This window comes from Pongo pygmaeus, chromosome 19, assembly GCF_028885625.2.
Source record: "Pongo pygmaeus isolate AG05252 chromosome 19, NHGRI_mPonPyg2-v2.0_pri, whole genome shotgun sequence".
NCBI classification, from domain to species: Eukaryota; Metazoa; Chordata; class Mammalia; order Primates; family Hominidae; genus Pongo; species Pongo pygmaeus.
The window spans coordinates 20308436-20320258 of record NC_072392.2 but is presented as its reverse complement, the minus strand read 5'-3'; the positions used below and the strand labels follow the sequence as shown (position 1 = coordinate 20320258).

Genomic DNA, 11823 nt, shown 5'->3' with positions numbered 1-11823 from the left:
ACCATTCAGATGGCGTTTTTTCCCCTCTTACCCTCCAAACAGTCGTAAAGGACGGTCGTCAATGACAGTCAGCAGTTAACACTAAGGTAGCTGCCAAAAGTCAGTTTTACACTCAGCAAAAAACACTACGTTTTTTCTCGTGGCTTACCGGTATTCCGCACATTCAAAAAAAAAAAACCTTTTACTAATAACGAACTACACGACACATACTTCCTAAAATATAGTCTTAATTCTTTTCTTACAGCCTCTGCTGGGTCCACATCTGCCACACACTTTTAACTGATGGCGAGATACTTTCGCCATTTCCGATTCCATTAGGAAATAAATAGAAAAATAGTTTGGTAATAACATCTTCCCGAATATCATCACGTAACGACACATATTAACGTTTCAGGTGGAAACATAATTTAAAAAAAATTGTTTTAAAAATTAATTTAAATTAACGTTTCAGGTAGAAACATAATTTTAAAACATTGTCTTAAAAATTTATTTAAATTAAACTAAATTAATTAAAGACTACTTAATTAGCATAATACTGAATGACAGCCGATCACAACCTGAATTTTTAAAGCGGGAAGTGTTTGCTCCTGGTGTGCTGCGCCAGCCTGTAATCCGGTAATCCCAGCGTTTTGGGAGCCCACGCCCAGGCCCAGGCCGGAGGATCCTTTGTTCTGAGTTGGAGACCAGCCCAGGCAATATAGCGGAATCCGGTCTCTACCAAGGGGAAAACAAAAATAATAATAAAAATTAGGCCGGGCGCGGTGGCTCAAGCCTGTAATCCCAGCACTTTGGGAGGCCAAGGTGGGCGGATCACCTGAGGTTGGGAGTTCGAGACCAGACTGACCAACATGGAGAAACACCGTCTCTACTAAAAATACAAAATTAGCTGGGCATGGTGGGGCATGTCTGTAATCCCAGCTACTTAGCAGGCTGAGGCAGGAGAATCGCTTGAAGCCGGGAGGCAGAGGTTGCGGTGCGCCGAGATCGTGCCACTGCACTCCAGCTTGGGTGACAAGAAAAACTCCTCAAAAAAACAAACAAACAAGAAACCACACAACTGGTTTTTGTGAGTTGATCTTGTGTCCTGAAACTTTGCTGAATTTGCTTATTAGCTCTAGTAATTTTTGTGTATGTATTCTTCGGGATTTTCTGTATTTATAGAGATGGTTTTATTTCTTCTTCCCCAATTTGATGCCTCTTATTGCTTTTTCTTACCTAAAGGCTCTGGCTAAAATTTCTAGTAAAATGTTAGGCCGGGCGCGGTGGCTCACACCTGTAATTCCAGCACTTTGGGAGGCCGAGGCGGAGGGATCACGAGGTCAGGAGATCGAGACCATACTGGCTAACATGGTGAAACCCCATGTCGAATAAAAATACAAAAAAAATTAGCCAGGCGTGGTGGCACGAGCCTGTAGTCCCAGCTACTCGGGAGGCTGAGGCAGGAGAATCGCTTCAACCCAGGAGGCGGAGGTTGCAGTGAGCTAAGATTGTGCCACTGCACTCCAGCCTGGGCAACAGAGTGAGACTCTGTCTCAAAAAAAAAAAAAGAAAAAAAAATGTTGACTAGGCCGGGCATGGTGGCTCACACCTGTAATCCCAGCATTTTGGGAGGCTGAGGCAGAGGAATCACGAGGTCAGGAGATCAAGACCATTCTGGCCAACGTGGTGAAACCCCGTCTCTACTAAAAATACAAAAATTAGCCAGGCGTGGCAGTATGCACCTATAGTCCCAGCTACTGGGGAGGCTGAGGCAGGAGAATTGCTTGAACTCGGGAGGCAGAGGCTGCAGTGAGCCAAGATCGCGCCACTGCACTCCAGCCTGGGCAACAGAGCAAGACTCCCTCTCAAAAACAAAACAAAACAAACAAAACAAAAAAAACATCGAGTAGCAGTGGTAAAAGTGAACCTCTGTTCCTGAACTTAGGGGGAAAGCTTTCAGTCTTTCACCATTAAGTATGATAACTGTGGGTTTTTCACAAATACCTTTTATAATATTGAGGCAAATCCCCTCATTTCATAGTTTCCTCTATGTTTTAATGATGAAATGTTAGAATTTCTTGGGTGCTTTTTCTGTGTCAGCTGGAATGACTGTTTTTTCCCCTTTGTTCTAGTAATGCGGTACATTACGTTAACGGATTTTCTTACGTTGAACCACCCCCTGCATTCCCGGGATAAATCCCTCCCATCCCCTCAGCTGTAGCACCTGGTTAAAGCCTTCTTCCTTGGCAATAATCGTTGTTTCAGTGATTGGCTTTCTGTGAGGTGAGCAGCAGGCCCTAGATGGAACCCCTGGTGTTTGAGTAACACCAGGATGGCCAGTAGCCTCCAGACGCTGGAGGAGTCAAGGAAGGATCCCCCTTCGAGGCTTCAACAGTTTGATTCCTGACTTTGAGCCTCCAGAACTGCGAGAGAATAATTTCTGTTTTGACAGAGTTTCACTTCATCACCCAGGCTGGAGTGCAGTGGCATGATCTGGGCTCACTGCAACCTCTGCCTCCTGAGTTCAAGTGATTCTCGTGCCTCAGCCTCCTGAGTAGCTGGGATTACAGGCACGCGCCACCACGCCTGGCTAATTTTTGTATTTTTAGTAGAGACAGGGTTTTGCCATGTTGGCCAGTCTGGTCTTGAACTCCTGACCTCAAGTGATCTGCCTGCCTTGGCCTCCCAAAGTGCTGGGATTATAGGCGCAAGCCATCATGGCTGGCCTAATTTCTGTTCTTCTTTTTTTTTTTGAGACGAAGTTTCGCTCTTGTTGCCCAGGCTGGAATGCAGCTCTTGGTGTCTACCCAAATGAGTTGAAAACGTATGTCCACACAAGCCTGCAAACATATGTTTATAGCGGCTTTATCCATAATTGCCAAAACTTGGAACTAAGATGTTCCTAAATAGAGCCGGGGGCAGTGGCTTGTGTCTGTAATCCCTGCAACTTGGGCAGCTGAGGCAGGCAGTAACTTGAGATCAGGGGTTTGAGACCAGCCTGGGCAACAGAGGGAGACCCCATCTCTATAAAAAAAATACTTTTAGGGTCGGGCGTGGTGGCTCATGTGTGTAATCTGACCACTTTGGGAGGCTAAGGCGGGTGGATCACCTGAGGTCAGGAGTTTGTCACCAGCCTGGCCAACATGTTGAAACCCCATCTCTACTAAAAATACAAAAAATTATCTGGGCGTGGTGGCGGGCTCCCATAATTCCAGCGATTCAGAAGGCTGAGGCAGGAGAATCACTTGAACCCAGGAGGTGGAGGTTGCAGTGAGCAGAGATCTTGCCATTGTACTCCAGCCTGGGCAGCAAGAGCAAGATACCATCTCAAAACAAAAAACAAAAAACTTAAAAAAAAATAGACTGGGTGCGGTGCCTCATGCCAGTAATCCCAGCACTTTGGGAGGCTGAGGCAGGTGGATCAGGAGGTCAGAAGATCAAGACCACCCTGGCTAACATGGTGAAACCCCATCTCTAACAAAAATACAAAAATTACCCGGGCGTGGCAGTGCGTGTCTGTAGTTCCAGCTACTTGGGAGGCTGAAACAGGAGAACTGCTTGAACCGCGGAGGCAGAGAGTGCAGTGAGTTGAGATCGCGTCACTGCACTCTAGCCTGGGAGACTCTGTCTCAAAAAAAAAAAAAAAGGAAAGTAAAAGAAAATAAAAAAAGAAAAACCCCAAAGGCAAAACACTACAAAAGGCAGAAAAAGAGTGGAAGACAAAAATGGAAACAAAGGCAACAAATAGAAAACAGTAAAAACAAAAAAAGGCAGCTATTAATCCAATTATATCAACATCCCTTTGCATATCAATGGTCCAGATAAACCAATTAAAAGACGGAGATTGTCAGAGTGAGCAAAAAACAAGATGTAACTATATGTTGCTTACAAGAACTACACTTTAAAGACGTATGTATTAAAAGCAAATGGATAAAGAAAGATCTACTATGCCAACACTAATCAAAAGAAAGCAGGAGTCTCTATATTAATTTCAGACAGTACAGGCTTCAGAGCAAGGAAAGTCATCAGGAATAGGGCAGGCACAGTGGCTCACACCTGTAATCCCAGCACTTTGGGAGGCCAAGGCGGGCAGATCACCTGAGGCCAGGAGTTCAAGACCAGGCTGGCCAACATGACAAAACCCTGTCTTTACTAAAAATACAAAAATTAGCGGGGTGTGGTAGCACTTGCCTGTAATCCCAGCTACTCTGCGGGCTGAGGCACGGGAATCGCTTGAACTCAGGAGGCAGAGGTTGCAGTGAGCCAAGATCCCTGCCCTCCAGCCTGGTTGACAGAGACCCTGTCTGAAAAACAAAAAGAAAAGAAAAGGAAGTCATCCGGGATAAGGACAGGGCATTACATAATGATTAAGGAGTCAATGCTCAAAGAAGACATAACAGTCCTTAACATGTATGATCCTAACAACAGAACATCAAAACATGTGAGGCAAAAGTGACAGCACTGCAAGGAGAAACTATTATAGTTGGCGACTTCAATGTCCCTCTATCAGAAACAGACAGATCCAGCAGGCAGAAAATCCGTAACTCATTAAAACCCTCTATAACTGGATATAATGGAAACCTATAGACTATTTCATACAATGACAGCAGAAAAAAAAGAAAAGAAAAACTCTTTGGTTTTTCCCATATCTTAGGCTGGAGAGCAGTGGCACGATCACAGCTCACTGCAGCCTTGAACTCCTGGGCTCAGGAGATCCTCCTGCCTCAGCACCCTGACTAGTTGGGACTACAGGTGTGCACTAACACACCTGGCCAATTTTCTTTCTTTCTTTTCTTTTTTTTTTTTTTTTTTTTGAGAGAGAGTCTTGCTCTGTCGCCCAGGCTGGAGTACAGTGGCACAATCTCGGCTCACTGCAAGCTCCGAGAATGGAGAATGGTTCACGCCATTCTCCTGCCTCAGCCTCCCGAGTAGCTGGGACTACAGGCACCCGCCACCATGCCCGGCTAATTTTTTGTATTTTTAGGATTTCACCGTGTTACCCAGGATGGTCTTGATCTCCTGACCTTGTGATCCGCCCACTTCGGCCTCCCAAAGTGCTGGGATTACAGGCGTGAGCCACCGCGCCCAGCCTTTCTTTCTTTTCAAATTTTTTTCATCATGGAGCTCAAAATGTCATAATTTTTTAAAATTTACTTTTCTGTAGAGATGGGATCTTGCTATGTTGCCCAGGCTAGTCTTGAACTCCTGGCCTCAAGCAATCCTCCTACCTCGGCCTCCCAAAGTTCTAGGATTATAGGTGTGAGCCTGAGTCACCATGCCTAACCACAAATATATATTTTTATTTTTTGAGACAGAGTTTCACTCTTCTTGTCCAGGCTGGAGTGTAATGGCATGATCTCAGCTCACTGCAACCTCCGCCTCCCGGGTTCAAGCAATTCTCCTGCCTCAGCCTCCCGAGAAGCTGGGATTACAGGCATGCGCCACCATGCCTGGCTAATTTTGTATTTTTAGTAAAGATGGGGTTTCTCCATGTTGGTGAGGCTGGTCTCCAACTCCCGACCTCAGGTGATCCGCCCGCCTTGGCCTCCCAAAGTGCTGGGATTACAGGCGTGAGCCACCAAGCCTGGCCCAAATAAAATGTGGTGTTTTTTTGTTTGTTTGTTTGTTTGATATGGAGTCTTGCTATGTAGCCCAGGCTGGAGTGCAGTGGCACGATCTCGGTTCACTGCAACCTCTGCCTCCTGGGTTCAGGCGATTCTCCTGCCTCAGCCTCCCAAGTAGCTGGGACCACAGGTGCACGCCAACATGCCCGGCTAACTTTTTGTATTTTTAGTAGAGACGGGGTTTTACCATGTTAGCCAGGATAGTCTCGATCTCCTGACCTCGTGATCTGCCCGCCTTGGCCTCCCAAAGTGCTGGAATTACAGGCGTGAGCCACCATGCCCAGCCTATAGATAATTTAAAAAAACATTTTATTTGTCTCAGGTGCCGGGTGAGCGACCACGCCCGGCAATGATGAGTTTTATCTGGGCTGTTGTACATCTGAGAAACCTCCAGGGGATGGCGCCCAAGAGGCATTTGCAGCTCAGAGAAGAGGACAAAGGTGGACTTGGTGGGGTTGGGGAGGCTCTTGGGGCTGTGGGAGTGGTTCCTGAACTGTGCTCCCCACTGTCCCCCAACTTACATACCCAGAACAGCCAGGCTTGGGTAATAGTGGGATCTCTCACCCTCAAAGGGCCGAACTGGGCAGAACTCAGGGCTTCCTTTTTTTTTTTTTTGAGATGGAGTGTTGCTCTGTCTCCCAGGCTGGAGTGCAGTGGCACAATCTTGGCTCACCGCAACCTCTGCCTCCCGGGTTCAAGTGAGTCTCCTGCCTCAGCCTCCCAAGTAGCTGAGATTACAGGTTCGTGCCACCATGCCTGGCTCATTTTTTGTATTTTTTTTTAGTAGAAATGGGATTTCACCATGTTAGCCACGCTAGTGTCGAACTCCTGACCTCAGGTGATCCTCCTGCCTCGGCCTCCCAAAGTGCTGGGATTACAGGCGTGGGCCACCGCGCCCAGCCAGGGCTTCCTTTCTAGGATCCGAAGTTAGGGACAAGCTGGGGCCACCCTGGCTGGTCTCTTAGCCCTAGAAGGATCTGACTGACCATAATTAATGAGTCTTTTCACTCTAGCGACACCAAGATATTCCAGGTCCCAGCTTGGTAGTACCAGGAGCCAGCAATGAGTCCACTCAATGGATCTCAGGGACCAGCAACGACAGGGGGGCAGACAGGGGCAGGGGTCATCAAGACAGCAGGCATGGCTTAATAGCAATCCTAGGGATGTGAAGGGTGTGTCATTGTGGGTTCAACTTGCATTTCCCTAATGACAAATGAGGTTGAGCATCTTTCAGGAGCTGTGAGCCATTTGTATACCTTATTTGGGGAAAAGTCTTTTAGGATCCTTTGCCCATTTTTAAATTGGGTTGTTTGTGTTCAAGTATTGAATTCTATGAGTTCTTGTGTATTCTGGATATGAAACTTTCACCAGATTTATTATTTACAAATATTTTCTTCCATTCTGTAGGTTGTCTTTTCACTTCCTTGAAAGTGTCCTTTGATGAGCAAAAGTTTTAATTTTGATAAAATACAATTTATCATTTCATTGCTTGTATTTTGAGTATCATATCAAAGTTTCCATTGCCAAATACAAGGCATGAAAATGTAACCCTACGTTTTTTATTTTTATTTAATTATTGTTATTTGTTTGTTGGTTGTTTCTGGTTTTTATTCTTTGAGACAAGGTCTTGCTCTGTGGCCCAGCCTGGAGTGTAGTGATGCGATCTCTGCTCACTGCAGACTTGACTTCTTGGGCTCAAGTGATTCTCCTGCCTGGGCTTTCCAAAGTGCTGGAATTACAGGCGCGAGCTGCCACACTCAGCCGTTTTTTTTTCTTTATCAAGATTTTTTTGGCCATTCTAGATCATTTGCAATTCCATATGAATTTTGAAATCAGCTGGTGAATCCCTTTAATGAATGTTTTATTTCAGTTACTATACTTTTCTTTACTTTTTTTTTTTTTTTTTTTTTTTTTTTTTTGAGATGGAGTTTCACTCTTGTCGCCCAGGCTGGAGTGCAGTGGCGTGATCTTGGCTCACTGTAACCTCTGCCTCCCGGGTTCAAGCAATTCTCCTGCCTCAGCCTCCCGGGTAGCTGGGATTACAGGTGCCCGCCACCATGCCTGGCTAATTTTGTATTTTTAGTAGAGATGGGGTTTCACCATGTTAGTCAGACTGGTCTCGAACTCCTGACCTCAGGTGATCCACCTGCTTCGGCCTCCGAAAGTGCTGGGATTACAGGTGTGAGCCACTGCACCCGGCTATTTTAGTTACTATACTTTTCAACTTCATAATTTCCACTTGTTTTTTTTTTTTTATAATTTCGATTTTTTTTTTTTTTATTTGGAGTCTTGCCCTGTTGCCCAGGTTGGAGTGCAATGGTGCAATCTCAGCTCACCGCAACCTCTACCTCCCAGGTTCAAGGGATTCTCCTGTCTCAGCCTCCCGAGTAGCTGGGATTATAGGTATGCACCACCATACCCGGTTAATTTTTTTTTTTTTTAATCTTTAGTAGAGACAGGATTTCACCATGTTGGGCCAGGCTAGTCTCGATCTCCTGACCTCGTGATCCACCCGCCTCAGCCTCCCAAAGTGTTGAGATTACAGGCGTGAGCCACCGTGCCTGGCAATTTCTATCTTTTTATTGGTATTCTCTATTTGATGAAACACCATCATCATACATTCCTTTATTTATTTAGTCACGGTTTCCTTTGGTTTTATGAACATGTGTATAATGGCTACTTTAAAGTCTTTTTCTGATAAATCAACATGTGCCCTCTCACAGGCAGTTTCCTTTGCCTGCATTTCCCCCGATCTATGGGTCATGCTTTCCTGTTTTTTAAATTTTTTGCGTGCTTCGTATTTTTTTTTGTTGGAAACAGGACATTTAAATAATACATTGTAGCAATTCTGGGTATGAGTCTCCCCTGCCCTGGGCTTGTTATTATTTTCTTGTTTATTTGTTTAGTGACTGGCTGGATTATTTTAGTGAAGTCTATTTCTTCCCTATGACGTTCATCTTCTAAGGTCGTTCTCAGGGGGCCCAGCTTTGAGTATGCCTACAGTTACCCTGTGATGACAGTGGTTTTGGAAGGCTCTCTTCCTCTTTCCCTGACCATACCCAGCTGTTAAGCTATGCAAATTTTCTTTTCTTTTTTCTTTTTTTCTTTTTTTTTTGAGACGGAGTCTCGCTCTGTCGCCCAGGCTGGAGTGCAGTGGCACAATCTCGGCTCACTGCAACCTCCGCCTCCCGGGTTCAAGCAGTCCTCTGCCTCAGCCTCCCAAGTAGCTGGGATTACAGGCACCTGCCACCACGCCCGGCTAATTTTTGTATTTTTTGTTTTTTAGTAGAGACGGGGTTTGACCATCTTGGCCAGGCTGGTCTCGAACTCCTGACCTCGTGATCCACCCACCTCAGCCTCCCAAAGTGTTGCGATTACAGGCGTGAGCCACTGCACCCGGCCCAAAAGGTGCTTTTGAGAATGGTAGAGATTATGGTGAGAGATAATTGGGAGAAGATTCAAGACACAAGCTGAACTCTAGGCTGCTCGTTTACAGGAGAGAACAGGGAATAGCACCAGTAGAGGGAGCCCTCCTGAGGTCAGAACAAATAGCAGACATGGACCTCACACACTATTCCTTCCAAGAAGCCAAACTTGATAGGCATCAGTGTGCAGAGCGGGGCATTATAGGAAATTATAAAGCAATCCATTGGCAACTTGCAGAGCTTGTTTCAACCTCTGAAAAATAAATAAAATAAAAAATAAAATAAATTAAAAAATTTAAAAAAATTAGCTGGGTGTGGTGGTAGGCACCTGTAATCCCAGCTACTCGGGAGGCCGAGGCGGGAGAATCACTTGAAACCAGGAGGCGGAGGTTGCAGTGAGTGGAGATCGCATCACTGCACTCTCAAACAAACCTAACCAAAATCAAAACAAAAGCAACTTTTGCCTTGAATTCCTTCATTCTCTGTAGCAAATGAGGTCAGTTGCTTTGGGAAGAGATTAGGAAGTCTCCTTTTTATGGCCTGTTTCTTCATTAGGCAAAAATCTCTCTGAGCCAGGGCCCTGGAGCTGGGGGTGGAGACTTTGGAAAGCTTCTCTCTGAGTGACACCCTGCGCTAGGGGCTGAGGACTTGGTGGGAGTGGGGACAATGGCCGAGGTCCTCAAAGTTTGTCTCTCCTGTTGTCGGGCCACTTCCACATGAGCCAGGGCTGGAGTGATCAGGACCCTAGCACTTGCAGCACACTGCACCCAAGGCAGAGCCTCTGTTCCTTGAGGGGGGCTGGGTGCAAGAAGGGGGCCCCCAACTCTTGGCTACACTCACCCAGGACTTAGTCTCAGCAACAGGTGGCTGGGGTAGAATAGGAAATTGATGTCCTGTTCTTCCTGGGAGGAAAGCCCTCCTACTGGGAGCTGGGGACAGAGGGAGCCCTGTTTCCTTGGTCTGGAGGCAGCAGGAGACCCCATGTTCTTGGCTGCAGCTGTCCAGAGTGCAGTCTCAGCCTCACTGAGCTGAGAGGAAGGGCAAGAGGGGCCATGATCTCAATGCAAACACCATAGCCTCACCTTTTTAAACCAAATATTCATAGATGTTCATGAATCCATGTTTCTTCATTTCCGTTTTCTTTTTTTTTTTTTTCCAGACAAAATCTCGCTCTGTCCTCAGAGGCAGGAGTACAATGGTGTGATCATAGCTCACTATCACCTTGAAATCCAGGACTCAAACGATCCTCCCACCTCAGCCTCCTGAGAAGCTGGGATTACAGGCGTGAGCCACCGTGCCTGGCCTATTTTTGTTGTTGTTTATTTTTGTAGAGATGGGGTCTCACTATGTTGTCCAGGCTGGTCTTGAACTCCTGGGTTCAAGCATTCCTCCTGCTTCAGCTTCCCAAAGTGCTAGGATTACAGGTGTGAGCCACCATGCCTGGTCTGTTTCTTCATTTTCTTTTCTTTTCTTTTCTTTTTTTTTTTTTTTTCTGAGACAGAGTCTCCGTCTGTCACCCAGGCTGGAGTGCAGTGGCACGATCTCTGCTCACTGCAATCTCCACCTCCCAGGTTCAAGTGATTCTCCTCCCAAGTAGCTGGGACTACAGGCATGCGCCACCATGCCTGGCCAATTTTTGTATTTTTAGTAGACACCGGGAGGCGGAGGTTGCAGTGAGCTGAGATCATGCCACTGCCCTCTAGTGCAGGCAACAAAAGCAAAACTCTGTCTCAAAAAAAAATTTTTTTTCAGGGAGTTCTCTCAGGTGTTTCAGCCAATCTCTGATGATAAAAAGTTCCCCAGTCAGCCTCTTTGGAGTGTTCCAGGGTCTAGTAGTCTAGCCCAGTTTAATAATTACAGAACTCAAACTGCATTGAAATTGCAGTTTCCATCCCATCTCACGATCCTTAATATAATCACACCCGCAAAGTCCCTCTTGTCATATAAGGGAACATTCCAAGTTCTTGGGATCAGGACCTGGATGTCTTCGGGGCCGTCACTCAGCTGATCACAGGGGGTTAGGGTTTCAGCACTGAGAGAGTGATTGGGTCTGCCCTAGCCTGGTGTGGCCTGTGGCCAGTGATGAGTTTTCCTCCCGTGAGCAGCTTTTGAGGGACCTCCATCAATCAAAACCAAAATCCTAAGTCCCTTAACCATCCGAATGGACTCCTTCTCTCAGCAAGAGCATTCCAAAGTTAACCTGAAAATGAGTTCAGGATATGATGGGAAGGGGGAGCTGGACATGCCTGGTTATAACCTCCTCACTTTTGGAATTACTGATAGAACAGACTCTTTAAGTCTGATAAGAAACATTTACACTCTATTCTCTCTGAAGCTAGCTACCTGGAGGCTTCATCTGCATAATAAAACCTTGGTTTCCAAAACTCCTTTTTTTTTTTTTTTTTTTTTTGAGATGGGGTTTTGCTTTTGTTGCCCAGGCTGGAGTATAATGGGGTGATCTCAGCTCACTGCAACCTCCGCCTCCTGGGTTCAAGCAATTCTCCTGCCTCAACTTCACAAGTAGCTGGGATTACAGGCATGCGCCACCACTCCCGGCTAATTTTGTATATATATTTTTTGAGACGGAGTTTCACTCTTGTTGCCCAGGCTGGAGTGCAGTGGCATGATCTTGGCTCACTGCAACTTCCGTCTCCTGGGTTCAAGTGATTCTCCTGCCTCAGCTTCCCAAGTAGCTGGGATTATAGGCACTTGCCACCACGCCTAGCTAATTTTTTATTTTTGGTAGAGACGGGGTTGTACTATGTTGGCCAGGCTGGTGTCAAACTCCTAACCTC

The 11823-nt window shown here is 46.1% G+C and overlaps 1 pseudogene; it reads right to left on the bottom strand.

The window, feature by feature from the left end:
• Positions 1 to 228, bottom strand: LOC134738782 (small nucleolar RNA U3; annotated as a pseudogene).
• Positions 229 to 11823: the final 11595 nt, after the last annotated feature.